We start from the raw sequence: 6,000 nt of genomic DNA on the forward strand, positions 1-6,000 counted from the left end.
TCTCTCACCACTCCTCTCTGCACCCTACTCACCTTCTCCTCAACCTTGAAGAATAAGAGAAACCATGGTGAACTCATACCTCCCACACACAATTCCATTCCAAAATTGACCACCTAGTCTCATTTTTCCTCCTCCAATTTACCCATATCTATCAAAAAAACCACAAAATTCAGCCTCTTCTCTTAAAAAACAGCATCATGGTGGTTGATTACTCAGCTTCAATTACCTTGTCTCTCAAGGAAGGTCAAGAGTGGAGAAAAAATGTACCGTCAAAGCTAGTGGACCGTCAACAAGCGTCAAAATTGGCCCTACTCAAGACACTTGGAGCATCAACCTTGTAAGAAATCCACCTTTTCTTACCTCTTAAGAGTTTTTCTTCCTTATTTGTATCCTACATGGATACTCCCATTGTAAATATCCAATTCCATTTGTAAATTAATACTAACTCTACTAACACTAACCCACTATGAAAAGTCCTATCACCTCCATTTCTCTCCTCTCTCTTTCCCCACCAACTTCTTGATAATTCCAAGCAAAAGAAATTAGATAAATTGCTGAAAATCTAACCCAACCATGGTTAGAGGAGTAACCCTAGCCTTGAAAATTGCTATAAAAGGAGGGTGTAGCTAGCACAAAAGGGGGAGCCATAAGCAAGAGCACTATGCTATAGCTTGAGAAGCCAAGCTCAACCTCTCTAGAAGGAGCTCTTGAGTGGAAGCTCATTGTCTTATGCATGTGCATGTGTTGTAATAGGGGATTAGCAAGGGAACTCTATGCCATTGTAAGAGAGAGAGAGTGATCATTCAATTGAGAGTAGGAAATATATCATTTCTCCTACTAGTGTAAGCCCAACATTTGCTGAATCAAGGAGGGTGGATTTGGACTAAGCTTGGATACTTTGTCTCCCTTCCAACGTGAAGTAATGGACAACAATGATGCGTAAGTGTCTTGGTGTTTTTTGTTAAGTTCTTGATAGCTTGTCTCTGGTGTTGTCATCAATCTAGCCATAAATCCCACATACTGTAAGAGGGCGACAGGGTGGAGAGGACTCCCCTGGCCTTAAGACAGTGATTGGGGTGGCTTTTCTTGTGATGTGTTGTGGTGAAATTTACGCAAGCTATGTTGAACAAATACTAATCTCACTTTGATTTGTCATGACAGATTTGTAAGAAGGTATTAATGCAACAAGCACCCCCTCCCCCTTTCTCTCTCTTTCTTAAATATATAATTGTGTTTGCTTGATCATTGCCGATACGTTTCAAAGCAGCCCGAGCACTATCTCTCTCTCTCTCTCTCTCTCTCTCTCTCTCTCTCTCTCTCTCTCTCTCTCTCTCTCTCTCTCTCTCTCTCTCTCTACGCGTCCTAGTTCGCATCCAAAACTAGGTGGTGCCCCAAATTTGTGTAGGGTTAGGTTGCGGGTTTGTGTATGTGTTTGTTGTTTTTTTCCAACCCCAACCCAATTGAGCAGCATGGGAGCCTAGAAGAGTGCTTGGAGGCCACTCTTCTTGTTGCCCGTCCCAGACCGCCTCAAATTGGTGCCCCCACGGAGGAACGGCTTGTGTATTTTTGTGTAGAATCAACCTTTAGCATAGTCAAGTAGTTTGCATGAATCACGAAAATTTGTATGATCCCTTCATTCCCATTGCACGGCAAAAGGTACACATAATTGTTAGTACTAAGTTGCAATTTCAACGTGTCATTCGTAGAATTTTAGGTCCTCTTAGGTTGGCCGAGATAAACGCTTCAGTAAATCCTTTTATTTTGCCTCTCATTAGGTACGACCTTAGTTTGGACGTCTATATTTTTGTTTTGTTTTAAGCATTAGGTCATGCATAGACCATGGATAATGGCCCAGGAATAGAGGTTTTCCCCTTCCATTTCACTCCACACATTAGAATAAACATTGCAATTAGTAGGAAAATCCATTTTCAACAACGTATGGTGTTCATGTTTGGTGCCCAAAGAGTAGGAGAAATTCTCGCATCACCAAACCCTGCCATTCTACCTCTCATCAACTACCACACTTCTTTTGATGTACATGTGTTCATTTTATTTTAAAATGAAGTGCAGCCCGGCAAAATAGTGTGTATGTTTGTTTTTTCTTTGTCCAAGTTGTTACAAGAAACAAAAAAACGATCATTTGTTCTAACTGGGAATGTGTGTGCAGTGAAAGTTCAATCCTTAGAGATCTAGCTCTATTACCAATTGAGTTGCAGGAGCAAGTAGTAAGGCGTCTCCCTCATAACAAGAGGGTGGTGAAGTTAAGACGGAAGGTCCTACGCGTGGATTCCATTTTCCTCTTGCTGTTGGGCACTAAGGAAGACCGCGCATTCATCCAACTAGTGTGTGCCCTAAGATTGGCAAATAGAGTGAAATTTGGCGTTTGGCGAGTGCATTTCACCATTGAGGAAGACTCTTCAGGAAACTTGCGGCCAGAGTTCATGCTTCATAGACTCACATTTGGTGAATTTTTCCCTCATTTGCGTCTTATTAATAGTCTTCCTTTCGCTTTCAACAAAGGAGATAGGGAGCTATTCAGAGCTTGTCTTAATAAAGAGAGCATAGAGAAGATTGCAAATTTGTATAAATTCTCATCCTTCTCTACTTTCTATGACACTTTGTTCATAGAGACATTGTAAATCTCTTTATGCTTTTGAATGATTTAACCATAATCCTAAGGAGTTTTTGTCCAGGAATTTTGTAGCACAAGTGGAGTCTTTAAATCTTGCAAACTTGATTGGACTTGATGAGGATGTTCTTTATGAAATTGTGAGAAGGTTGCCTCACTCCGACTGTGTGGAACTCGAAGGAAAGGAGCTCCTAGTCAATTGCTACTTTCTCACGGCCTTCGACGAGCATGAAGATCTAGTTTTTATACAAACCGCTTGTGCGTTGGGAATTGTAGAGCAAGTGCAATTTATCACTTGGGACGTAGTTGCTCTTTTGGATCCAGAAAATGAAGTTCTAGAGATTTCTGTTTATCGCCTTAGCTTTGAAGAATTTCAACCCTTCTTAGAGCTCATCAATAGTCTACCTTTTTGTTTTGATCAAACAAATCGAGACCTTATTGAAGCTTGGATAGCTGAAGAAGAAAACCTAGAGTGGTATTTTCTCACTTCTTCATTTGCAGGTGAGTGGTTCTAAATCTCTATTGTATCCCTTATTGTAACTCGTGTTGTAATCTTTCATAATAATGGAGAGCCAACGCCAAATGTCTGGATATCCTCTTTTCTTTGGAGAGCTTGGAGAGGATGCATAATTATTTTTAGCAAATTTCAAGATGTCTTGCCGTATCAAGAGGATAGTAACCGATCAAGAACGTGTAGAAATGTTTGAGGTGGTCCTTAGGAAAGATGCTAGTACTTGGTTTGACTCTTTGCCTGAGGAAGTTAAGGGGAATTACACAGAAGTTTTGAATCGTTTTAAGAGATACTTCTTTGATCCCCAAAACACTCAAAAACTATGGCAAGACATTGTTTCTCATAAGCAAAAAGACTTAGATGACTACTACTTGTACAAGCAAGAGTTTCTACGTCTTTGGGCTCTATGGATACGGAATGTTGCTAACCCTGGTGATGGTGCAGAATTTTTAAAGAAGGAGAGGTTCATAGCCGGACTCTTTCCTGACCTTAAGGTAAAAGTTGAGGCGGGTGCACCTGCTACTTTTGATGCAGCGGAAACTAGGGCTGCTGAGAAGTATAGAAAACTCAAGTGCTTAAGGGGAGAGGTTCCAATAGAAGTTCTTAGACCCAAAGGTAAGTCACAAGCATCAATCTAGGGAGCTTCCTGAGGTAACGGCTGAAGTGATTGAGAAGTTAAATGAATCTTTAAGCAGCCTGTCAATTCACCTTGCACAAGCTGTAGGTCCAAAGGGACAAGCAAAGAAGTCAGAAGAGAGAGAGCCACGAACTAGGAGAGTCTTGCAATGTTGGAATTGCGGAGAGTCTGGACATGGGATGTATAATTGTCCTTGGCCCCGTGGAGAGCCAGGGAGACCTAACTTGAATTACCCAGTGATGAATGCAGGAGAAGGAGCTGGTCAACAACCAAGGCTTCTACAAAGGCCAAATGGACCAAGACCACCTCCACAAGGGGTAGAAGGAGTTCCACCTTTGCCAGATCCAAATGTGCATGTGGTAGAGGTGACAAATTCAAATGAGGTTGACATGGAAGCCAATGGCATTAAGCGTGGCCGAGGGAAAGGTAAAGAGAAAGAAGGAGTCACATCACAGAGTGACCATGGACAAGGCAAGAAGGCAAAGGAGACCAAGGAAGCTAAGAGGACTCGACGCCGTATCAATCTCCAAGACTTCCCTCTTGGACATGGTATGGCTCCATACAACCTGTTGGAAGACATGCGAGGTAAGGGTCCTGATATCTCATGGCCTCAGTTTCTTGCATTATGTCCACAAGTTAGGAGGGATTTAACAAAGGCAGTTAGCACTAGGAGAAAGGTAAAAGAGAGTTTTCCTGTTGTAAAAATTGCACATGCTGAAATGAACGAGGATATTACACCTGTGCTAGATTGTTACATAAAAGGAAGATTGGTTAGGAAAGGTCTAGTGGATGGGGGTGCACAAATTTGCATCATGACAGAAGGGCTCATGCAAAGACTAGGCATGCACATCCATGAGACACCTGAAATCAAAGTGAAAATGGCAAACAATAGCAAGGCTAGGTGTGTAGGCATTTGTAAAAATGTTTTTGTGGAGGCCTTTGGCATTAAGAAGGCAGTGGATTTCTATGTCATGTCTACCAAGGGAAATGGTTACCCATTTATCCTAGGAAGACCATGGCTAATGAAAATGCGAGCTTTGCAGGATTGGGAGAGTGGAAAGCTAATTTGCAGGAATGACAATCACAAGAAGGTTGTCTTTGACATGAAGGAGCAACGCCAAGAGGAGCTCCATGAAGAATCATCTCGAAGTGAGACGGAAGAAGATTGGACTGAAAACACTTCAGAATAAGAAAGTAGCGGCAGCATTACTGAAGAGGAGTCCTCCATTGAAGTCATGGGGGTAAGGTTTAAGCCAAACAACCAGGAGACCTCTTCTCGAGGTTTGGAAGAGGTAGGTTCCCAAGAGAACCAAAAGGTGGAAGATGAAGGAATGTTAGAAGGTATGTTGTCTACAACACTTACAAAGGATGAAAGAGAGGAGTTCAAATGTGTGCTAAGGAAATTTCCGAGCCTTTTTGCTAAAGACTACACTGATGTGCGTGGAGTAGATGTTGTTCAACACAAGATTGAGTTGAAGCCAGAGGCCACACCTAAGGCTCAAAAGCTATGAAGGCTAGGAGTCATTAAGGAGCAGGCTCTACTCAAGGAGATAAGAAAGCTTCTAGCAGCAGGTTTCATTTATCCAATGGAGAATTCAGAGTGGGTCTCTCCCGTTGTTGTCACTCCTAAGAAAAACGGCAAGTGGAGGGTGTGTGTGGATTATCGTCCACTTAATGAGGCAACAAAAAGAGATCACTTTCCCCTCCCATTTCAGGATGAGATACTAAATGAAGTAGCTGGTCATGAGAAGTACACTGTGTGTGATGGCTACTCGGGTTACTTTCAAATAGGTATCGCATTGGAGGATCAATTGAAAACAACCTTTATCACTCCTTGGGGTTGTTATGCTTTTAGAGTCATGCCATTTGGCCTGATAAATGCTCCTGCAACTTTCCAACGCTTCATGAACATGGTGTTTCAAACATTCTTTGGAAAGTCCATTAGGGTTTTTATTGATGATTTTTGCATTTATAGCTCAAAATCATTGCATCTACAAAGGGTAGAAGAAGGTTTAAAGAAGCTCTATGACATGGGAGGTCAACTCAACCCCGACAAGTGTCACATAGCTGAGGATGAAGTGATCTTGCTTGGTCACAAGGTTTCCTATAAAGGCATTGAGGTGGATCCTTCAAAGGCAAAGGCTCTTATTGAGCTACCATCACCCAAGAATCTCAAAGAGGTCATATCATTCATTCAAAAAGTGAAGTATATGTCACGCTTTA

Source organism: Adiantum capillus-veneris, chromosome 25, assembly GCF_014529385.1.
Source record: "Adiantum capillus-veneris isolate H3 chromosome 25, ASM1452938v2, whole genome shotgun sequence".
Lineage (NCBI taxonomy): Eukaryota > Viridiplantae > Streptophyta > Polypodiopsida > Polypodiales > Pteridaceae > Adiantum > Adiantum capillus-veneris.